Below are 25,240 nucleotides of genomic sequence, written 5' to 3' on the forward strand. Positions count from 1 at the left end.
CTGCCGGCTTCTTGTTGGGCAGCGACAGCAACCCATGGAGCTATCACGTGATCAAGGGGGGGGGGTGTCCTCACCTCACTTGAAGTATTCAGGCTGGTCGAGACTCTCTTGGTGGTTGGACAGATTGTCTGTCTCATTATTCTTGTTAGTTCCATAGAATTCTGTTCACAGAACATTGTATAGACTTAGTGATTTTCGACGTTGTACTGAGGTTGTGTGTCTCATAGACACTCTGAGTAACTCAGGTCCTGAACTATAGCTTATGACCTAATTTATACTGGTTTCTGTGTATTATCACAGTCGGGGATTTTCTTATGCTGAACTTAGATTCAGTAGTATGGGAGTTTTGTAACTTTTGTGGAGGATCTGCTGATGGTCCCTACTTAGTGTCGTTATATTATCTCCTTGTTCCTGATTCTGTGTTGCAGTTGCTTGTTGTATTGCTATTGGGTTTAGCATTCATTTTGTTGTTCAAGCAGACTGTTCTGGTTGCCAGTCGGTCAAGAAGTTAGTTTATTTGAGGACTTTGTCAGTCACTTGTTTAAGTCTAGTCGAGTCGGGAGACATAGTGAACTACTTAGAGCACTTACACACATACACAAACTTGTGCATATTTGTAATATCTTATTAAATGTTAATGTACCAAACGGTACTTAAGAATTATAAATGTGATATGTGCTTTCAGCACAATAATATTGAACTCGAGAGAAGTGATATTATTTTGATTACTGTGATTAATTTAATTAATTAAATTTGATAATATACCTCTAGACTTAATAAATTTATTAAATTTTAATTTCTCTAGTTAGTAGCCTACCAGTTGTAATCCTGAAGCACTATTGAATCATACTGAATTCTAATGGATAATTGAACAAGGATACTGACTAATTGTTACGAAAACCCAGTAACAGGCTGGATGCTAGAAGGGCAGTCCTTTTTAGTATTCACTGGAGATCTCTACGCTTTTAGAATCGCGTTTGTTGTAACATATAGTCTCTTAACTTGCTAGTGACACCCCTGCTTTTCATTGGGGGGATGTTGCATCGTCTGCCAAGTCTTTTGCTTTCTTAGTGAGTGATTTTCGTGTGCAAGTTCGGTGCTAGTCCCTCTAGGATTTTCCAGGTGTATATAATCGTGTATCTCTCCCGCCTGCATTCCAGGGAATACAGTTTTAGGAACCTCAAGCGCTCCCAGTAATTGAGGTGTTTTATCTCCGTTATGCGCACCGTGAAGGTTCTCTCCACATTTTCTAGGTCAGCAATTTCACCTGCCTTGAAAGGTGCTGTTAGTGTGCAGCAATATTCCAGCCTAGATAGAACAAGTGACCTGAAGAGTGTCATCATGGGCTTGGCCTCCCTAGTTTTGAAGGTTCTCATTATCCATCCTGTCATTTTTCTAGCAGATGCGATTAATACAATGTTATGGTCCTTGAAGGTGAGATCCTACGACATGATCACTCCCAGGTCTTTGACGCTGGTGTTTCGCTCTATTTTGTGGCCAGAATTTGTTTTGTACTCTGATGAAGATTTAATTTCCTCGTGTTTACCATATCTGAGTAATTGAAATTTCTCATCGTTGAACTTCACATTGTTTTCTGCAGCCCACTGAAAGATTCGGTTGATGTCTGCCTGGAGCCTTGTAGTGTCTGCAATGGAAGACACTGTCATGCAGATTCGGGTGTCATCTGCAAAGGAAGACACGGTGCTGTGGCTGACATCCTTGTCTATGTCGGATATGAGGATGAGGAACAAGATGGGAGCGAGTACTGTGCCTTGTGGAACAGAGCTTTTCACTGTAGCTGCCTCGGACTTTACTCTGTTGACGACTACTCTCTGTGTTCTGTTAGTGAGGAAATTATAGATCGACCGACTTTTCCTGTTATTCCTTTAGCATGCATTTTGTGCGCTATTACGCCATGGTCACACTTGTCGAAGGCTTTTGCAAAGTCTGTATATACTACATCTGCATTTTTTTTATCTTCTAGTGCATTTAGGACCTTGTCGTAGTGATCCAATAGTTGAGACAGACAGGAGCGACCTGTTCTAAACCCATGTTGCCCTGGGTTGTGTAATTGATGGGTTTCTAGATGGGTGGTGATCTTGCTTCTTAGGACCCTTTCAAAGATTTTTATGATATGGGATGTTATTACTATCGGTCTGTAGTTCTTTGCTGTTGCTTTGCTGCCCCTTTGTGGAGTGGGGCTATGTGGAGTGGGGCTATGTCCATGCTCCCTCTCCATAGGATGGAAAAGGCTCGTGATAGGGGCTTCTTGCAGTTCTTGATGAACACGGAGTTCCATGAGTCTGGCCCTGGGGCAGAGTGCATGGGCATGTCATTTATCGCCTGTTCGAAGTCATTTGGCGTCAGGATAACATCGGATAGGCTTGTGTTAACCAAATTTTGTGGCTCTCTCATAAAAAATTCATTTTGATCTTCGACTCTCAGTCTGGTTAGCCGCTTGCTAAAAATTGAGTCATATTGGGACTTGAGTAGCTCACTCATTTCCTTGCTGTCATCTGTGTAGGACCCATCTTGTTTAAGTAGAGGCCCAATACTGGACGTTGTTCTCGACTTTGATTTGACATAGGAGAAGAAATACTTTGGGTTTCTTTCGATTTCATTTATGGCTTTTAGTTCTTTTCGCGATTCCTGACTCCTATAAGATTCCTTTAGCTTAAGTTCGATGCTTGCTATTTCTCTGACCAGTGTCTCCCGACGCATTTCAGATATATTGACCTCTTTTAGCCGCTCTGTTATTCTTTTCCGTCGCCTGTAAAGGGAGCACTTGTCTCTTTCTATTTTACATCTACTCCTCCTTTTTCTTAGAGGAATAAGCCTTGTGCATACATCGAGTGCCACCAAGTTAATCTGTTCTAGGCATAAGTTGGGGTCTGTGTTGCTTAGTATATATAGCTTTAAGCAGAGGTATGATGAAGCTCATGGTTCAGGGAGAGTGACCTAGTAGCAACCAGTGAAGAGGCGGGGCCAGGAGCTAGGACTCGACCCCTGCAACCTCAACTAGGTGAATACAACTAGGTGAGTATACACACACTCAGACACAGACTCATACACACACACACAAACACACGCAAACACACACACTCCCACACACACACACACACAAACACACACACACACACACACACACACACACACACACACACACACACACACACACACACACACACACACACACACACACACACGTGGTAATGCTTCATTTGCAGGGAGCAAAGTCAGGGTATTTCTCCAGTATGGTCTGTAATATACCACTGTGGATAAAATACTTTGCATTTCTGAGTGAGTTGTCTCTAAATTCATTAATTTGATCACACTCCAGTACACAGTGACGCAAGGTGTGACAATAGTCCATCTGACAAAGTTTACATTTCGTTTGGTCTACATCTGATGGTGGTGATTTAACCTGCCAAAGATACTTGTAACCCAGCCGGATCCGGGCGGTGGTGACATCCAAGAGTCGGCTTATTTTGTTGGTTGCACCATAGACATGTGGCTCCTCCTGCATGATGGAATGATGATAGATGGACTGACTGGTGTCAATCTCCCTGAGTCTTAAGTCAATAACATTCAGTTGAAGTTCTTTTCGTATTATTGTTCTCAAACTACTACCTGACAGGACAAGATTGTAATCTACTCCCTCTTTGAAAGCATACAGCTTAGCCAATTTATCAGTTCTATCATGCATCTGAAGATCAATGTGAGATGGAATTCACAGCATGTGCACTCTGACTCCACTGTCCACGATCTTGCCATACCTGTGTCTTGTGTGGAAAATACTGTATATTTTCCGAAAATACAGTGTTTTTTGTATGTAAATTGATAGAATATATTGTAGGTAATAAAAATTAATTTGTAAATAAATAAAGAACCAGTGAAATGGGTGAGCGTCGGGGGGGGGGGGAGAGTCTCCATTGTTTTGAACTGGCCAAGAGAAACGTTAGTGAAAATTGGAAGAATTTTCTTCGCTTTAGAGGTTATATTGGGCTTAAAACCTTTCAAATAGGAGCTGAAATTGTTGGAATTGCAGTCCTGCAGAACGTGAGAATTAGGCGACTTTACAGAACTCCATAATTAGATGTAAACAGGACATTAACACAGCTGAGTGATGTCTATTTATGTTGAAATTCTGGCCAGTATTTTCTTCATATTTTAGGCAGGGGGTTTTGTGTATGACACACCATAATCTCCAGACTAATTGGTGAGTGGTATTAAGATAGATTCTCCTTCAATGTATATGTATTCATTTTTTAAATTTAATATACAGTCCACATATTTATATTAATGTTTTACCAGAATTCCTGGTGATGTATATTTCATTTGAAATTAATATAGGCCCAGAGTGACTTGTGGAGATATAGATTGTAGTAGGTATTGAAGGGGGACATTTTTTGCGACCTAGGTGTCCTAAAATTCCTACCTGTCTCTGTAACCTTGATAAAGAATAATTATCTTTGTTACTATTTACTGGTATGTATCTAATGAGATTCATCCAGGTAAATTTAATTTTCCACATAGTTGCCCATTGGTCCTTGATCGAACTGGATGTAATTAGTGGTCATTAATTAGTGAATTAATTACTTAATAATTATATGTGAAATGACAGAAGGAGGTGGATGTTAAGTATACAAATTTACTTAATGTGTAGTGGATTATAATTACTACAATGATAATGTTGCTAAGCTCAAGTGTAGCTAGGATTCATATTAATGGTTTTAAAATTTATATTATAATTTCCTTACTTGTGTAATTGCTAAGCTCAAATGTAGATAAGATTTATTCAAAGCTAAGTTGTAGTATTTACCTTTATAAAGTGCATAACTAAGTACATAATCAATGTTATTGATTAAGTTGAATTTAATACATTGCACCATGGGTGAAAATGAGGAAATTAATGTAGGAGACAAACACATGGAATTTAGAGCAAAAAAAATCATCATTGCAGGCTAGAAAGGGTCATGTAACCAAGGCATACAATAAATGTTTGGAATTAATGAATCAAGAAACTGTGAATACTGATGATTTAAAGTTGTATTTAGATGCTTTAGGGAATAGATATGATTCATACAAATTATATTATAAAAAATATGAAGGAGATTTGTTAGTAAATTGTACAGATGAGATGGAAATGGATCTTATGATTAACCAGTATTATGAATTAGAAGAAAAAATTCTTTCTTGTAAAAGTCAGGCTCTGAATAAATTAAAAAGTGTAAACCAGGCAGTTAATCAATCTATTACAATAAATAAGATGTCTTTGCCAAAACTCCCAGAATTATGTTTACCTGTATTTAATCCTGGAGAAAACAGGGAGAAGTTTTGGTCAATTTTTAAAGCAGCTGTGCATGATAGGAGTGACCTAGCATGTGCTACTAAATTATTTTACCTCAAAGGACAGATAAGAGATGCTCACATACTCATACAAGCCTTTCCCAATGTAGATGATTCTTACAAGGAAGCAGTTGACTTGTTGAAGGTCACTTATGGTAATATAGAACAAAGTAGGTTGGATCTAGTGACTATTACTGTTAATTTAAAAACTCCAGATCACACAAAGGTTTACAGCAGTTTGGAGTTCAACTGGAGAGCACTCTCAAAACTTTAAGTAGTAAATATAATCTGAGGGAATCAGACTGGTTATTGAGTGCCATTGTACAGAATAAATTAAGCTGTAAAACACTTGAATGGGACTAGAAGAAGTATCACAAAGGTTATTTTGGTCTGGAGGAAATAAGACTAGGTCTGCAAGAATTAATTGTTCAGTTGCAGACCAGCCAACAAACTCATTTTAAAGATGCAACACATAATAACTCTGAGGTATCTGTCAAGTTTCACAAAGGGAAAAATTATCCCAATGTTAATAATCAAAATTCATCTACTAATAAGAGATGCATAGGTACATAACTTGTAGCAGGAATCAGAAATAATGATTCTCCACAAAGTAAGAAGAATAAGTACCCTCCTAAGAGTAGCCTAGTTAATAAGAAACCAGTCAAAGAAAAGAGAGATTGTCTTTTCTGCAAGGGTTACTCATTTTTCTAAGAATTGCAATGCATACAATTCATGGAGTGATAAAGTTGAAAGATTGGAGGAACTTGACAGATGTATCAGGTGTCTAGGTAATCACAATGTAAAGGATTGTCATGCCAAATTAAACAACTATTATCAATGTCACAAAGGAAGACACCACATAGTCATGTGTAAGGGTCTATATAATAATGCTGATAATAATGATAATGTTGACAATCCTGACACAACAGTGGCTAATGTAAATATTGCTGCTAATGTTAATAATGGTGGTTTTGCTGAAGTAGCCTTACCTGTGTTACAGGTAAAAATTGATGATAAAAGGCATAAATAAAAAAAATGTAACTGCATTATTAGACCAGGGATGACAGCATACTTTCATAAAACGTAAATGTCTTAATGAGATGAATGTGCAAATGGGAGATCCTACAACTTTAAAATTATCTGGTTTTCTCTCAGATAAAAGGGCTCAATTGTATGACACTGTTTATGTAACTGTCAGTTTGGGCAATGAGAAAAAGCGTATTAATGCAGTAATTGTAGATAGACTCCCAGAGAAAATATCGACAATAGGGCTTAGTAAAGCTACAGAAAGACTTTCACATAATGTAAATTTAGCACCTTCTGGTGTAAATGATGATTCTGTAGGCCCAATAAATATTTTGATATGTAGTGACTATTGTCTCCTTTGTAAAGGGTATGGTAAAGAAATGTGGTGTCACCCTTTTAAAGACTGCAGGAGGCCATGTAATGTATGGTAGGACTCCTCGTAATAATAATGCATGACTAGAGGAAACTATAAATACTATCACTGTGTGTCTTACTCATGAAATCGTGACCCAATATAATTCTTCCACACAGGATGGTGATGAGCCATTGCATAAATTGTGGGAATTAAACAGCATTGGAATAAATGTAAATGAAGAAAGTCCAGACGATTCTTTTACTCAGGAACAGTACCTGAGAGATGAAAAACTTGAATCTGGACATTACTAGGTACGACTTCCGTGGAGACTGAACCATCGACAATTGGCCACTAATTACAGAATGGCATATGGACAATTAAAGGCTCAGCTCTGCGAACTGAGTAAGACACCAGAATTGTTCACTGCCTATAATGATATAATTACTGAACAATTAATAAATTTATAGAAGAGGTACCTCCTGAGCAAGCCAAAATTTATGGTCACCATTTGCCACATCACGGAGTGAAGAAGGATCCTAAGATCACTTCTCAGAGGATTGTGTATAATTGTAGTGCTAGGAGTAACAAAAATGTACCTAGTTTAAATGACTGTTTGATGACAGGTCCATTGTTGATGGAAAAATTAGGAGATATCTTATTAAATTTCAGGGTGAAGAATTATGCCTTTACGGCTGACATAAATAAAGCTTTCCTAGGAGTGGGTTTACAAGAGGCTGACCGGGATTGTACCCACTTCTTATGGCCTGAGAATCCTAGTGACCTACTTAGCTCTCTGAAAACCTCTCGCTTTAGGAGCGTATTATTTGGTGCTACATCTAGTCCGTTACTACTTCCAGGGACGATAAATGCACACCTTAAACGTACGGGAAGTCCATTGAGTAAAGCAATGAGCAAACAATTTTAGGGAGAGCCTAATAAAATAATTCAAAGTGCAAATATGCCTCTGAGGGAATGGAATAGTAATTCATCCAAATTAAAGGACAAAATAAGCAAAGATTACCCTGGAGATGAAGTACCAAAATGTAGTAATGTAATGAGATTAACTTGGGATACTGAGAGAGATTTGTTAATGTTAAAACCTAATAATTACAGTATGCCCAATAAATTAACTAAGAGAGTTTTGCTTGCTGAAGTTTCCAAATGTTTTGATCCACTAGGCTTAGTGTCACCCCTTACTATAAGAGGGAAATTATTAATACAAAAACATGGAAGCTTAAATGTGCTTGGGATGAAGCTCTACCTGAGGAATTCATTAACAGGTGGGATGAATTAATTGGTGATTATGAAAAAATTCCAATGTTGGAGTTCCCACGCCAGGTGGTCAATCCAGATGGGAAAAATATACTCCACATTTTTTGTGATGCTCCAAAATTGGCATATGGAGCAGTTGCTTACCTTCAATGTAATAGTGTTATTTCTCTTGTTATGTCTAAGGCTAAAGTGTTTCCAATTAAATCATGTACCTTACCTCAGTTGGAATTAACAGCCATTTATGTAGGTGTCAAATTAGCTAATTATATAAGAAATAAGTTGCAGGAGATAAATATTAACGACACTGTAATTTGATCTGATAATGAGGTATCCTTACAATGGATTCGTAATGTGTACGTACGTAATGTGTACGTACAAAATAGAGTCACTGAAATTAATCAGATGCAAGAGAAGTATAATTGTTTGGGTCAGCATATGTTAACATTTAATCATATACCTGGTGAGGAGAATCCAGCTAATTTCTTGTCTCGAGGTTTACCTTACGCTAAATTCGTAAATGCTGTATCATGGTTTAAAGGACCTAACTGGTTGGTAAATAAAGCTAATTGGCCTATACAAAAGGCGTATGTTGCTCCTGTTGAAATTACTGTGACCACCGCTCCAATAGTTTGTCCTTCATTAGCCAATGATATAAATAGGTATTCCTCTTTACCCAAACTAGTCAATGTAACTAAGTTGGTGTTTAAATTTCTAAACAAGATGAATATCTCATATAAGTTTTCACATCCTCTTGAATATTGGATAAAGAGGGTAGAGGAGGAAATCTATGGAAATGAGATTAAATTGATGATGGAAAGAAAAATTGTGAAAGGTTCCATAATAGAGAAAATGGGGCTGTATTTAGAGAACAATGTAATTAGGTGCAGAGGTAGGTTATAAAATGCTGAATTGGGTGATTATGCTTAACACTCTATCTTACTGCCCAAAACTCATCATCTAACAAATTTGATTGTTCTAAATGCCCATAAAAATGTAATGCATGGTGGGGTACAAGATACCTTATATTGCATTAGGGAAACTTTCTGGATTCCACAAGGACGGCGAAGTGTAAAAAGGGTGATTAAATCTTGTGTAATATGTCGCCGTGTGGATGCCAGATCCTATATGTACACAGGTCCTCCACCATTGTCAAATGAGCAATTTGAGTCGTTTAGCAACTAACTCCGCCTGGCCGCAGTGTGGAAAATACTGTATATATTTTCCAGAAATACAGTAGTTATATGTAAATAGATGACCATGCTGTATTTAATAAAATTTATGTTATAAAAAATGGAAAGCTGCGCCTGCGCAGACGAGACTCGCCATTGTTGTTTGTTTTGAATTGAGAGTAACAGACATTTGTTAATAATGTGAAGATTTTTCGTGCTGTAGAGGTAAAATTGGGCTGACACCTCTCAAATAAGAGGCGAAATTGTTGGATGTGCATTCCTGCATAATGAGATATGAGGCGACTGGACAAGACAGCTCCAAGAACCTCAGATAAGCTATTTAGATTTATGTTATAATTCTGGCCAGTGTTTTCATAAATTTAGTTAGTGAGGTTTTCTGAGTATGATACACCTTAATCTCCAGTCAAATTGGTGAGTGATATTAAGATATTCTCCTTCTGTTATGTGTATGTGTATATATATATATATATATATATATATATATATATATATATATATATATATATATATATATATATATATATATATATATATATATATATAATCATTTATTATTTTTAATATACAGTCCACAAATTTATATATTTACCAGCATTCCTGGTGATACATATTTTATTTGTAATTAACAGGTCCAGAGCAACTTGCGGATATGACAGTGGTAGGTAATGAAGGGGGACATTTTTTGCGACCTAGGTGTCCCAAATTCCTACTTGTCTAACTGACAAATAATAATTATCTTTGTTCATTTACTGTTATGTACATAATGATACATTCAGATAAATGTAATTTTCCACAATAGTCTACACCTGTTACATCAAATGGTTTCACTAATTGTACACGCTCCTTTGGCAATGGTGGAGGACCTGGGTACATATAGGATCTGGCATCCACACGGCGAAATATTACACAAGATTTAATGTGTAATGAGTTTAAGTCATTAACGGTAATACCAACTTCATTGGTAGTTGTATACATGTGTTTTTAAACGTAATATTTCACATTGTGTTAGTATATTATTTAAGGTATTATGACATTTTAGTATAATTTATCATCGCTTGTATTGTAGCAGTGTTTTATATTATGTGGTAATGTTAGGGTTTAATTGGTAAATAAACATGTACATAGGTAGCCTTTGAGCTCTGTTGAACTTCATTGTTACAATGTTCTATGTGATATTAATCTTTTGCATGTATTTATTCGACCTGGTTGAGGTGTCACTGTGTTTAGTTATGTCATGTCTTCTATGTCAATAATACATTTATCGTTTTGGTTTTATGATTTGGTGTTCCTGTATCACCAGTGATTGTAAGACTTATTAAATATATTCTTGCTTAACGATAATTCAGGATGTTTCTGTTGGTGTGTGTGTGTGGGGGAGGGGGGGAAGTGATAAAGCTTTAAGTCACTATCGGTAATAATACTTTTGTATGATAATGAATGTCGAATGTTGTGTGTGAGAGTGTAATACCACTGTAATGTATGGTGTGTGCGGGAGTGTAATACCACTGTAATGTATGGTGTGTGTGAGAGTGTAATACCACTGTAATGTATGGTGTGTGTGAGAGTGTAATACCACTGTAATGTATGGTGTGTGTGAGAGTGTAATACCACTGTAATGTATGGTGTGTGTGAGAGTGTAATACCACTGTAATGTATGGTGTGTGTGAGAGTGTAATACCACTGTAATGTATGGTGTGTGTGAGAGTGTAATACCACTGTAATGTATGGTGTGTGTGGGAGTGTAATACCACTGTAATGTATGGTGTGTGTGAGAGTGTAATACCACTGTAATGTATGGTGTGTGTGAGAGTGTAATACCACTGTAATGTATGGTGTGTGTGAGAGTGTAATACCACTGTAATGTATGGTGTGTGTGAGAGTGTAATACCACTGTAATGTATGGTGTGGATATTACGTGTTTAGGGTCATTTTGGATTCTTGTGTATTAATCTGTTCTGTGTATTTATACCACCATGTATTTGCATTGTTTTAAATAAAAAATATAAAAATGAAGGTACTGTTAACTGCTGCAGCTTCTGCAAGGTGTTGAAGGTACTGTTAACTGCTGCAGCTTCTGCAAGGTGTTGAAGGTACTGTTAACTGCTGCAGCTTCTGCAAGGTGTTGAAGGTACTGTTAACTGCTGCAGCTTCTGCAAGGTGTTGAGGGTACTGTTAATTGCTGCAGCTTCTGCAAGGTGTTGAGGGTACTGTTAACTGCTGCAGCTTCTGCAAGGTGTTGAGGGTACTGGTGACTGCTGCAGCTTCTGCAAGGTGTTGAAGGTACTGTTAACTGCTTCAGCTTCTGCAAGGTGTTGAAGGTACTGTTAACTGCTGCAGCTTCTGCAAGGTGTTGAGGGTACTGGTGACTGCTGCAGCTTCTGCAAGGTGTTGAAGGTACTGTTAACTGCTGCAGCTTCTGCAAGGTGTTGAAGGTACTGTTAACTGCTGCAGCTTCTGCAAGGTGTTGAGGGTACTGGTGACTGCTGCAGCTTCTGCAAGGTGTTGAAGGTACTGTTAACTGCAGCACTGCAGCCGCAGCAAGCAACAACAAGGCTGCTCCTATATCTTGCCGTCCCCTGGGCCTATCCGAACTCCAGTGATGGCCAAATTTGCAAGTACTGCTGCAACAACATGCAAGGAACTTATAGTGACATAAAAACTGACGGTGACGACAACGAAATGGACTAAATATGACAAAAGAGGGACCGGCATTCAAGTACCAGACCTGCTGCCAGACGTGAACCAGACATGAGTCGTTTTCCACTACAATGAAATAACTGACCTCCATATCAACTGCACCAGTGTTTAACGGGAAGACAACATGGCAGAAAACCTGATCAACTAAATCTCCAAGGAAATGACAGGTCTGTAGGACTTTTTTCTTCAGTGCCAAACGAGGGAAAGAATTGAGCATTTAAACATGGCTTACCGGCATCCAAACAGACGCTACTGCCAGACGTACAACTAGCGAAGTGAAATTCTCATCTTTACTGACGTTCATCTGTTGACAGTAGCATCATATCTGTACCACCATCATGTCACCTGTACCAGTGCTAACGAGAGGGAAACATAGGAGACATCGTCAAATCAACAGTACAAAACTCTAAGGTTATAGGTCGGATATCCCTCAGTGCCAGTCGTGAGAAAGAAGTGAATAGTTAAACAGTCAAGGTTAATGTTTTAGTAGCTGACCTATATTCAGCTGACCAGTGTACAGTGAGAGAATCATAGCAGGAAACGCCAAATATATCTATAAACTCAAGGAAAGTCAGGTTGTAGGTGGCGTTACTCCCCTCAGTGTTTTAAAAATGGCTGAGTCAGCAGACCAGGTCAGGCAGTCAACAACACGACACAACCCCCGATAAATGGAATTGAGGGGGATTTGGAAGGATAAAACCATAGATTAAACCTTTCTGATCTACCAGAATGGAAAGGAGTTAGAAGTTAATTGGGGAAGCCAGACTGTGAAGTGAGATGGGAAGGGGAGTGTGTAATAAGGGGTTAACTGTAAGGGTTTTGTGAAGTTAAGGGAAAAGTGAGCAGTGAAGAGGGTTTTGAAGAGGAAATTTTACTAGTAATTCAGTGGTGATTGCTAAAGCAGATACTAAGTGTACTAGGGACTGGAAAAGAGAAATAAATATTATTGTATATGAGTAAAAGAGCGAAGAGTGAAAATGGCAGGCATTAGGGGGGTACAGACTGCCATAATTATATTTATATTTCTTCTTCAATTCCTTGAAGAAAGAAATCAGTTATGGGGGCTGGAAAAGGTGAATGGAGTAACAGCACCCTGGACAGTAAAAGCCCAACAGTTGCCATCCTACCAGAAAAGTAAATGTCACTATCGCTGCAAGGTATGGCAACACCGCATACCCAAACAAAAACAGTGGCACACAACTCTTATTGTAGCGCTCTTAAGTGGTGATATCCAAATTAATCCAGGACCTCAAACTATTGTGCAGAGGCAAAACAGACAGATAAATGACGGTGATAATGATGGTCTAGTAGCTAGGAATGATAACCTTAACTCCACATGTAATGCATACATAGGTCAATGTGAGACGATACAGCCATTATTATCTCAAACACTACCAAACAAGTGCATACACTGTACTAAAGTACACATGAAAAACAGAAAAGGCACCTTATGTAAAATGTGTAAGGGGTGGGTGCATGATGGATGTATGTACAATTAGAGCAACTCATTGTTCGCATCGCTGTTGGGCCGTGCGGACGCACTGCACAGTAGCTCCCACTACACCTGGTTTCTGCGCAGTTTTCACTGTTCAGACATGGCGGAGTACACCGGCAGGAGGATTAACACAGTCTGCATTGAGCTGTTGAAGGGTTCTCTGAGCCCTGCTACGATGAACGTCCTTCTTCCTGCGATTATTAGGGATTTATATGGAATCCCTAATGAGGAGCTGTATGGTGTGGCCCTTAATGGGATGAAACGAGTATTTGTGAAGTTCCTGAGGACTAGCTACTACAGCAGTGTGGTGGAGTACCAGGAACGCCGAATGTGCCTCAACTCGACGATGGATGTGTGCATGCATGACGTGTCTACTTACTACACGTGGGTACGAGTGAGGAATGTACCCTTTGAGGCAACTAAGTTTGGTATAGAGGAAGTTTTTAGCAAGTATGGAGTCATTCATGAAGCTAGAGGAGGGGTATGGCGGGATGGACCATATGAGGGCCTCCCGGAAGGGTCATACAACATCAAGATGACCTTAAAGACGCCTATACCTTCGTATGTCATGTTGACAGGCACCAGAAATCAGGTATATGTGTCGTATGTGGGGCAAAGGAGAACGTGTCGTCTTTGCGGCTCTTATGACCATATAGCGGCGCAATGTGCACGTAGAGTTGCCCCGGGGGTGTCAGCCCCGGTAGAGGAGGTCCAGCAAGCGAGTGTGGTGGCGGCGGCGAAGACTGGGACTCCTCTATGGAGTGAGGAGGTGGAGAAGGAGGGTGAACAGATGGGGACGTGTGTCACACTCCCGGTGGAGGATGGAGATCCTACTCCAACGCCTGTGGTGGTGGAGGAAGTGGTGGAGTCGACACAGGAGGTGTCCTTGGAGTCAGTGCTCCAGGAATTCTTGGAGGAGGCTTTGGTAGGAGAGGACATGGATGGACGGACCAGTGAAAAGCAGCAATTGCAAGGGCAGAGTGAGAAGACGGAAGTAGCAGGGAATACTGGAAAGGATACACTTGTAGTGGCAGAGGTACACAGGGAGGATGTACCTGAGAAAGAGATGGCTTTGGGAGGCAGCTCTAGGAAGCGGCCAGCGTGGTTGACTGAATTAGATGAGGTTTTAACACCTGGGACTGTATAGTCCTTGTGGCTTAGCGCTTCTTTTTGATTATAATAATAATTAACACTTGGGCAAAGACCAGGTAAGAAGGCATGGGCAGAGGTGGTCCGCAAATCCCCTACAGGGGGGGGAGTACAGGAAAAATCGGGGGAGAGACAAGGGGGGGTAGGGGGTCTTATTAAAAAGAGTAATAAGGAAAGTGTGAGCAGCTTGAAGGGAAGTGTGAGCAAGCCACAGCGGCACAGAGGTAAGCCGCCTTTCCTTGACCATTCAGGTGTGTAACGTTAAATGCTAATGGCCTAAAGACTGAAGTAAAAAGGGTGTGGTTGGAGTGGTTCCTCAAAAGGTATGACGTGGATATTTGTTTCCTACAGGAGCATAACTATAAGTCAGGTAATGAATTGAGATTGAGAGGATATAAGTTGTTTGTAAGCATGGCAACGCTTTTAAAGGGTGGAGTGGCTGTTTTAGTAAAGGAGACCAGTCCCTTGCGAGTCATGGGGTGGGAGGAGGGGGGGGGGGAGGGTTGTTCGGGTGGATGGGTGGTGGGGGGAGAGTAGGGTGTGTTTTGTGGGAGTTTATATGCCTGCGATTGGTAACGTGAGGATAAAATCAGATTTTGTTCGGGACGTGTTGTTATACTATCTCAGGGGTTTACCTGCCATAGCGATAATTGGAGGTGATTGGAATTGTGTGATTAGGCATGCAGACGTAGTACCTAGAGGGGCGGGGTGCGTGTTGGGTGTCTTAAGGGATGCACTGTGTGATGTCGGGGTGGTAGATGTGGTTGGAGGGGGGGGGTATCAGGTTGAGCATACCTATGTACAGGGGAGTTATGAGGCAAGGTTGGATAGGATTTATGTGAGGCAGGGGATAGGAGTGGAGAGAGTTAGAACAGTAGACGTGGGTTTATCTGACCACAGAGCAGTGTTGGCTGACCTTAGGGTAGATGGTATTCCGAGAATATATCAGAGCTATTGGAAATTAAATGTGAGGCTTTTAAAGGAGGAAGATCAAGGTCGGTCTTTTCAGTCATGGTGGAAAGGGTTTTGGGAGGCTAGGGATGAGGAGGTGGATTTGCTAGATTGGTGGGAGTTGCAGGCAAAGGTGAAAATTGCAGAATTTTTTAGGAAGAGGGGAAGGGAACGGGCACGCTGGAGGTTTGGATTGCAGAATTATTTAGAGGGTCAGTTGAATGATTGTTATGCGGGGGGTGGTAGGGAGGGAGTAGGAGGAGTCATGGGGGAACTTAGGAGTCGTTTAGTGGAGATGCATAATGAACGTTTTGATGCACTCAGGGTCAGGGCAGGATTGGAGGACGTACTAAAAGGTGATAAGCCAACCGGGTATGTACTCAGAAAATTCAAGGACAGACAGTTGAGGAATACCGTGGCACATATTGTTGTGGAGGGTGGGGAGGGTTATGTGAAGGGACAGGGTCTCTCTGACAGATTCTATCAGTAGGTATGCTGAATCTTGGTTTAAGGAGAAATAGAAGAGAAGGGGAGGGGTGGGTGGGTTAGAAACTTTTAGGGCGATAAGGGTTCCGCAGGGTATGGGACAGGGGGATCGGGAGTGGTTGGAGGGAGGCATTACGGGGGCAGAGGTGGGGGAAGTGGTGAATGGGTTGAGTCAGGGGAAGGCACCGGGAATAGATGGGTTATCTAATGATTTTTACAAAGCACATTGGGAGGTTCTGAGGGAGTGCCTAGTGGCGGTTCTGAATTATATGTTGAAATGGGGCAGAATGGCGCAAACACAGAGAACTGGGGTCGTTGTCTTGGTGCCAAAGAAGGGGGGAGAGGAGAAGGGTTTGGGAGATTATCGGCCGTTGTCGTTAATGTGCACGGATTACAAAATTTTTGCGAAGGTATTGGGGAACAGGCTAAAGAAGGTAATTGGGAGTAGCGTACATGAGGGACAGTATGGGATTCCGGGACGGACTATGAAGAATGGGCACAGTGGGATAAGGGATTTTATAGAGAACTGTCAGGGAGGGGGCGTACTTGGCTTGGATTGGGCACAGGCATATGACTGCGTGAAGAGGGACTTTTTGTGGGGCTGTTTGGAGAGATTGGGTTTTGGAGGGGGGGTAGTGAGGTGGGTGCGCACACTGTATGAGGGGGCTGTTATGAGGGTGCAGGTTAATGGTAAGCTGGGGGGGGGCGGTGATGATGGAACAGGGATTAAGGCAGGGTTGCCCGCTGTCACAGTTGCTCTTTGCATGTGTGCAACATCCTTTCTTTGAGGCTGTGGACGAGGAATTGCGGGGGGTAGGGGGGGGAAGTATGGGGGGCATAGTAGGTTATGTGGATGATACAACTGTGTTAGTTACGAGTGGGGAGGCCTTAAGAAGGGTGGGAGAGGTCATACGGAGTTTTGGGAATGTTTCAGGAATGGTAGTTAATTTAGCAAAGTCTAGGTTGTTGGAAGTAGGAACATGGGTTGGGGGGAGATTGGGGGAGGAGATGGGATGGACGGTTTGTGACAGAATTAGGGTGTGTGGGATATGGTATATGAAGCAGTTGCAGGAATGTAGGCGGATTAACTCAGAAGCAGTCACGAGTAGGGTTATAGGCAAGTTAAAAGGTTTGAGGGTCAGTGAAGTGGCGTTACAGCAGAGGGCGTTGGTAATTAACTCGGTGGTGTATAGTAAGGTCTGGGGTGTAGCGGAGGTGTTCCCTTTGAGGGTGCAGGATATACAGGAAATACAGAGGAGGGTGTTGAGGTTTGTGTGGGGGTTTGGGAGGGCCTGGTTGTCCAAGGAGGTGGTCATGACGGAGGTGAAACGGGGGGGACTAGGTTTGTTGGCCTTAGGGCCTAGGGTAATGGCATTATATATTAAGCAGAGGTATCTAAGGGTGGGGGGGGAGAGGGGTGTTAGGGTGGATAGGGTGATGAGGGATGCTAGAAACTGGTGGAGTGGTAGGGATTTGGGAAAGTGTGAAGATGTAATAAGATTCATGTTGACAGTGGGGCAGGTAAAAAGGTTGAAGGTAAACACAGTGGTGGGTGTGGTGTGGGGAAGGGGTGTATTGCAGGGGGTCGCAGTATACCCCATGTATAACTGGAGGGTCATATGGAGGGAGTTCAGGACGCTTAGGATACCAGCAAGGGTTAGGGAGTTGGTGTACCGTTTTCTTATGGGTGTGGTGGCATCTAAGCACATGTTGCATAAGATGGGGTTGGTAAGAGAGGCAACATGTTTATTCTGTGGGGAGGAGGAATCTGCCTATCATGTGGTATATTTTTGTTCATCTTTGGGCGTGGTGAGAGTCTGGATGGCGGGAGTTATTAGGCTGTTGGGGGGGGGGTTGGTCTTTTCTTAGATCTTTGTCGATGGATGTTAGTGGGGTAGCAAGTGAAGTGGGCAGGGCTCTGATGTATGTTATGGCAGATTATTTGCATGTTTCTTGGGGTATGAGGCAGATTAAAGGGCAGTTGAGGATAAAAGCGTTAGCAGCGAGGTTTTTTAGGACAAGGTGTAGGAATAGGTTAATATATGGGGGGAGATGGGAATCAAGTTTTTCGATAGGTTATCGTAATTTTACTGTAGCACAGCTTCTAAGGGAACAGGGGGGGGGGCAAGGGAAGGGTCTCCTTTATTGTGAGGGGGGGGGTGTAAGGTTAGGCTAGCAGTGTGGAAGGTGATGAGAGGGTGAGCTAGTGAGAGCATATATTTTATGAAATGGTTATGTTCCTGCAGAGATATTTGATATTGGCGATCAGTACCTTGGATACATACAGTCACACCTGGAATGCCTTGCATTTACATATTTTGGTTGGGTATATTGTTGCACTCACTATCGAGGATAGGTGGCTTAAGCGGCTGTTATGGCTTTTTAGGTCAAGCAGTACTGAACATGTGCAAAAATGATACTGCCAGTGAATACTAGTAATCCTTTTTATTGACATTGAGAAGGGTTTTAAAATATAAAATAAAGCAAGGAAACACTGTAGTCAAGAGTACGTTAGTATAGGATGATGCTTGTATTTTGTAGTTTTAAATATGTAGCTGCAAGTACTTTCCTTATAGCCCTTGTGGCTTAGCTTTTCTTTAGATATAAATAATGAACAAGTGATTTCCTTTATAACGGTACTTCTCTATAGAAGAAGAATTGTAATACTTTTGCACACGTTAATGTGACGAATATGACTATGTCAAGGATGTTTAATTTGTATTTCAGATAGGGAGATTAGGATTTTGTGTCCAGTCATTAACAAGTTTGATCTTAAGCTAGGATTTAGTTAGTGGTAGGGGTGTACCTGTTTGGTATTCAATGAGTATTTTTTTTTTTTTTTTTTTTTTTTTTTTTTTTTTTTTTTTTTTTTTTTTTTTTTTTTTTTTTTTTTTTTTTTTTTGCCCCGTCCTTGTGTGGGGAGAACCCATTTGATGTTTCAATATGATAATTCTAGTCATTCGTCTCTCAGCCCTTGAGTAGAGAGGACGTGTGCTGCTGCTACCCCCTGGTGTTGACTGGGTGCAGTAATATTTTCACAACATGGCGCAGGCTTGTCGCCGGAGAGTCAATACAGTCTGTATTGAATTAACCAGTGGAGCTATAACTGGGCCGTCTATGGAGCTACTTCTACCAGCAATAATTAGAGACACCTACGGCGTAGCTACTGAAGAGATTTGTGGACTTGCCTTGAATGGCACGAAGAGGATATTTCTTAAATTCAATTCGACGAGTATGTATGAGACAGTGGTTAACAAGTTTCAGGAAGTGGCCATACCTGTGAATCATGCTGTCACGGTGAGGATGCATGATGTATCAAGTTACTTCACTTGGGTGAAGATCAGGAATGTGCCATTTGAGGCGGATGCATCTGACATAAGGTTTGCCATGAGTAAATATGGGACGGTACACACGGTTACTGCCGGAAGATGGTCAGCTGGTACGTATATGGGAATACCTGAGGGTACGTACTCTGCAAAGATGACGATACGACATCCTATACCGTCGTATGTGGTGATGGAAGAATTCAGAACTCAGGTATTTGTGACATACGCAGGGCAACGACGCACTTGTCGTTTGTGTGGGTCGTATGAACACCTGGCAGCGCAATGTGGTAGAGGACGTGGAGACAACGACCTGCAACAACGAAGAAACGTAGAGGTGAGGAGAGTGGAGCAAGAACAGCCTTTTTCGACACTGACTCCGCAGAGTGCGTCATGGAGTGAGGAGGTTGAGAAGGCAGAGAAGATGGCAGGTGCTACGAGTGGGGGGGACTCCCCTTCCTTGGACGTGGTTCAGGCATTGGAGGAGATCATCGCAGAAGTGAATGATAGCAAGGAGGAAGCATTGACGACGCTTGTGGATATTTCGGGAACGGGGCCGTATCAGGAAGAAGGCACGATCCTGGATCTTGGGACTATTATGGAGGACGGAGGGGCGAAGGTAGTTCGTCCTAAGGTGTGTGACAAGGCTGTCTTGTCGGTGAATACGGTGGAGGTTGAGGTTCATCGTGGTGATGAGCTTGATGACGAGATGCAGGTCGACGGTACGACGCGAAAGCGCGCAGCAGTGCTTTATGATTCAGATGAAGTGCTTACGCCCGCACAACGTTCAGGGAAGAAAACATGGGCGGATGTCACGCAGAGGGGTTCAAAAGACACTCAGGGACAGGGATCGAGTAAGAGTGCACAAAAAGGGGGGGGGGAGGGATAAGAGTGCAATGAGGCGATCAGGTGACAAAAAGGTTGTGTCAAGAGGGAAACCACCTTTGTCGGTTTTAAGTGCTTGACATTGAACATCAATGGTTTGAGGTCGCAGAGAAAGTGTGAGTGGTTTAGGGAGTTTTTGGAGCGTCATGGTGTTGACGTTGTGTTCTTGCAGGAGCATAATTATAGACATGGTTATGAGTTGAAGGTGGAAGGATATAAGGTGTATGTTGAACATGCGGTCAGATTGAAAGGCGGTGTGGCTATATTGGTAAAGGAAACTAGCCCGTTGGTTGTCAGGCATTGTGAAGGGGGGGAGGGGAGGGTGATACGTGTGGATGGATTATGGGGTCAGGTACAGATGACGTTGGTGTGTGTGTATGGACCGGCAGAGGGAGACGTACGCGTTAAGAATAAATTTGTGAGGGATGTGTTGGTTTACTACTTGCGTGGATTGCCAGGGGTAGCCGTGATAGGAGGTGATTGGAACTGTGTGATAAGGCGTAAGGATGTGGAACCGAGGGGGGCGGGGCATTGTATGGGAACATTGGGAGAATTGTTATCAGGGGTGGGTTTAATCGATATCTGTGGGGGGGGGGAGGTAGAGCATACATTTATTAGGCGTGGGTATGCTGCTAGGCTCGATCGTTTGTACGTCCCCAGAAGGGTAGTAATACATAGGGTGAGGGTGTTGGATGTGGTATTTTCTGATCATAGGGGTGTTATGGTGGATTTGGGTTGGGAGGGGTTGCCACGAAGGGGTAGGGGGTATTGGAAGTTAAATGTAAAGTTGCTGCATGAAGAAGAATATAGACAGTCATTTAAACAGTTTTGGGAGGGGTTGGAGGCAGAAGCGCCTGGGAATGGTGATCTGGTTAGATGGTGGGACTCGGTGGCGAAATCAGGTATTAAGGATTTTTATGTACGTAATGGGAGGGAATATAATAGGTTAAAGTATGGGTTTCAATCTTATCTTGAGGGGCAGTTGAGGGCTTGCTACGAACGAGGGAGGGTTAGTTACCCGGTGGGAGATATTGAGGGATTAAAGGAGAGCATTAGGGATTTGCAAAATGAAAGATTTGATGGTGCACGCGTTTTGGCGGGGTTGGAGGAGGTGTTATGGGGTGATAGGCCATCGGCGTGTGTATTGAGAGGACAGCGTAAGAGGAGAGCAGCGACGGAGATGATGGGATTAACTGTTCATGTGGGGATGGGAGGGTATAGGGAAGGGCAGGTATTGATGTCGACTGAAGGTATGAGTGGATATCTTGATGTATGGTTTAGGTCATATGCACAACATGTGGGTATACGAGATGATGCTTTAAGGGAAATGGGTGGTTATGTGCAATGCGAGCTTGATGGTAGAGATAGGGAGACTTTGGAAGGACAGATTACGGAAGGGGAAATTTGGCAAGCTATAGCAGGTGCAAGTTTAGGTAAGGCACCGGGTGTAGACGGGTTGCCTAATGATTTTTATGTTAAGAATTGGGAAGTATTGAGGAGATTTTTAGTCAGATTGTTCAATGTAATGAAGGAAGATGGGGCAATGGGTGAGCAGCAAAGGACTGCTGTTGTTGTATTAGTGCCGAAGGGTGGACAGACAACGGTAGAAGATTACCGTGCAATATCGCTTATGTGCGGTGATTATAAGTTATTTGCAAGGGTATTAGGGAACAGAATCAAACAGGTTTTAGGTAAAGTAATTGATAGAGGACAATATGGCATACCGGGTAGATCAATGTATGAAGGGCATGGAGTTATTAGGAGTTTTATAGAGCATAGGGGGGAGGGGGGAGGGGGTGTTTTGGCTCTGGATTGGAGAGCTGCTTATGATAGCGTAGAAAGGGATGCATTATGGAGTTTTATGCGTTGGTTGGGTTTCGGGAGGGAAATTGTTTCTTGGGCAAAAACTTTGTATCTGGGTGCAGTTATGAGAATTCAGGTTAATGGACGACTAGGTGATAGCATACAGATGGGAAGGGGTTTGCGACAGGGATGTCCTCTGTCGCAAATTTTGTTTGCATGTCTTCAGGAACCCTTTTATAGGGCAGTTAGGTGGAGTATGGCGAGAGCGAGGGTTGGTTTTGCACGAGAAGGGGAAGCGGGTATAGTGGGTTACGTGGATGATACGACTGTCTTGGTGAGGGATGTGAGGGATTTACATAAGGTAGGAAGGGTGATAGACGTTTTTGGTGAGGCTACGGGGATGAAAATTAATGTAGTAAAGTCCAAGTATTTGGATCTAGGGGATAGTGTACATAATGGTGAGACTGTTGAGGGTGGGTGGCGTGTGGTAGATCAGTTGTTGATATGTGGGATAGTGTACATGCGGAATGATAGGGATGCACAAGAGGCAAATTCGAGGCGCACCGTGGATGGAGTTTTGAAAAGATTGGGAGGTTTGAGGGCAGAGCAATTAACGTTGCATCAAAGGGTTATAGTCACGAATGTCCTGTTGTATAGCAAGTTATGGCACGTGGTGGCAATATATCCGTTACGACGGTGTGAGGTGCAACGGTTGCAACTGCGAGTATTCAGATTTATATGGGGATCGGGTTGTGACTGGCTAAGTAGAGGGGTGGTGTCGCTTCCCGTTAGCCAGGGGGGGCTGGGGCTTATACCTCTTGAGAAACGTATGTTGAGTGTGTTTCTGAAAAGGGGGTTTGTGAGGGAGGGGGTGAGCGGGGGGGGCCTTGAAAGACTGCGCATGGATATGCAACGGTGGTGGAGGGGTAGGGATTTAATGTTTGGGGAGGCTATGTTGCGAGTTTTACTGAAGGTAAGGGATCCGAAACAGCTTAAATTGAAGGTTCTTGAGAGGGTGGGGGGTGGGTCTGTGGTGGCGGCAGTTGAGGGGGCATACCCTATGTATGCATGGGGTTCTGTATGGAAATGTCTTCAACAACTACGTGTAAAACCAAGTGTCAGGGAGGTTATGTTTAGGTTTTTACATGGGATCTTGCCGTCTGGGGTTGTGTTATTTAATAGGAGATTAAGGGAGGGTGGGGAGTGCAAAGCGTGTGGATGTCCGGAAACCATATTTCACGCTGTGTACTTTTGTACTTGTTTAGAAGATGTGAGGGTCTGGCTAAGTAGGGTAGTTAGGTTAGTGGATGGGGAAGGGTTACAGGTGTTGTGGATGTTAAGTTTAGATATAGGTGGGTGGAGTCAGCAGGTGGTGAATGCAGTTGCGTATGTGGTCACAGATTTTATTTATATATCTTGGGCAATGAGGGAGGTGGGAGTCGAGGAAAGGATAAGAGTGTTAGGGGCCACGATGTATAGAACAAAGTGCCGCAATAGGGATCTTTATGGGGGAAGATGGGAGACAGCATTTACTGAAGGTTATCGTAGATTCAGGTTGAAGGATTTAAGAGATTTAAGTGTAAAGTAAGGGGTTGCGGCGGGCTAGTTTTCTTGAGTATGGACATGTGTATGGATGTTAGCGTGTGTGGTATGTTTGGTAATATAATAAATAAGCTTCTTTTGTGATGTGAGTTTGGTCGGGGTAGTTGTGTAAGATATGTTTTTCACATTGTTTTTCAGAAGGTATTGTTCAGAAGGTATTGAATATAATATGTAAGTAGTGTTGTTGCACTACATTGTGTGTATGTGTGAGAGGGTACATCTCACAGTATTTGTGTGTTTGAAGGTTTGAGGTGACACAAGGCATGATCTAAGTATGCTTGGTTTTTCTTTTTGTCCTCAAATGTGTTATACAAAGATAATTCTGTGGTGTATGTGATGTGTAGGTTTATAGGTATTCAACATGCTTGTTGTATGTTCCCTTTTCGATACTTTGTTTTAATTGTCATTTCAATGTACTTTGTATAGTATTATACAATGGTATTGTTCTTTGCCATATGAAGTGGTTTTTTTTTAGGTTATGTTATGTTCTAGGTTTTTGTATGTTAAGATGTACTTATAGACTGTCAGCACCCTGATATAGGTTTTTCATGCTATGTTCTTAACGTATGTTTTGGCTGTATGGTATACAGATATATCTAGCCAGTTTATAGACGCATTCCTTTTGTGTCTGAGATTTTTGTATACGGGTTTATTGTAACTGTAATGAGTCGGTTTTAAGCTGTTTTCTTTGTATGTTTATTTGTATTTTGGTATATGTAAAGCTGTAATGTTAGGGATAAGTATGTAGATGTTCCAGTAGGATTATGATGTTAGGTTTTGGGTTATTGATTAATGAGAAGGCTGGAATTAATTGTTACATTTTCTTGTATATATTATTTTCAATTGTAATGAGTCTTTGTCATATGTCAAGTTATGTTAAATTTATATGTAAGTTAGGTTTTGAGTCATTGAATGTTTATATATGTTAGTTCACGACCCTGTTACTGTGGTTATTTGTAGCTATGTTCTTGCCGTAAGTTATTGTTGTATGTTATACAGCTATATCTTGCCAGTATATAGGTGCAATCCATTTGTGTTAGTTTATTTTGTGTTGGGTTTCTTATGTCAATGGCCGAACCTTCAGGATTGAGATCCATACTGTTTCCTTTTATTTTTATTTCTTCTTCTTCTTAAATATTCGCCGGTATTCTCCCGGCCCGGGCCTTGTCCAAGTGGTGGCCCGGCCTTGGCTCCCTCTTTAGGGAGTGTCTGAGACCTAAGTCTCCCATGGGAGGAGGCACAAGTACCTCCTCATCTTTGGGACCAACTGTCCCCAGGCCTAGCCACAAGCTAGGCCTCACTGGTCTGCCATCCCCGCCCCAAGGGGACAAATGGGAATGACAGTCTTATGAGCTAAAAGCTCGGGCTCAGGCACCTACCCTACCCTAGTAGGATTAGGCATGGTGTCGATCTATTTTTATTAGTTAGTTTAGTTAAAGATTAGCCGGTATTCTCCCGGCCCGGGCCTTGTCCAAGTGGTGGCCCGGCCTTGGCTCCCTCTTTAGGGAGTGTCTGAGACCTAAGTCTCCCATGGGAGGAGGCACAAGTACCTCCTCATCTTTGGGACCAACTGTCCCCAGGCCTAGCCACAAGCTAGGCCTCTCTGGTCTGCCATCCCCGCCCCAAGGGGGCAAATGGGAATGACAGTCTTATGAGC

The sequence above is a fragment of the Cherax quadricarinatus genome, chromosome 62 (genome assembly GCF_038502225.1).
Source record: "Cherax quadricarinatus isolate ZL_2023a chromosome 62, ASM3850222v1, whole genome shotgun sequence".
Classification (NCBI taxonomy): domain Eukaryota; kingdom Metazoa; phylum Arthropoda; class Malacostraca; order Decapoda; family Parastacidae; genus Cherax; species Cherax quadricarinatus.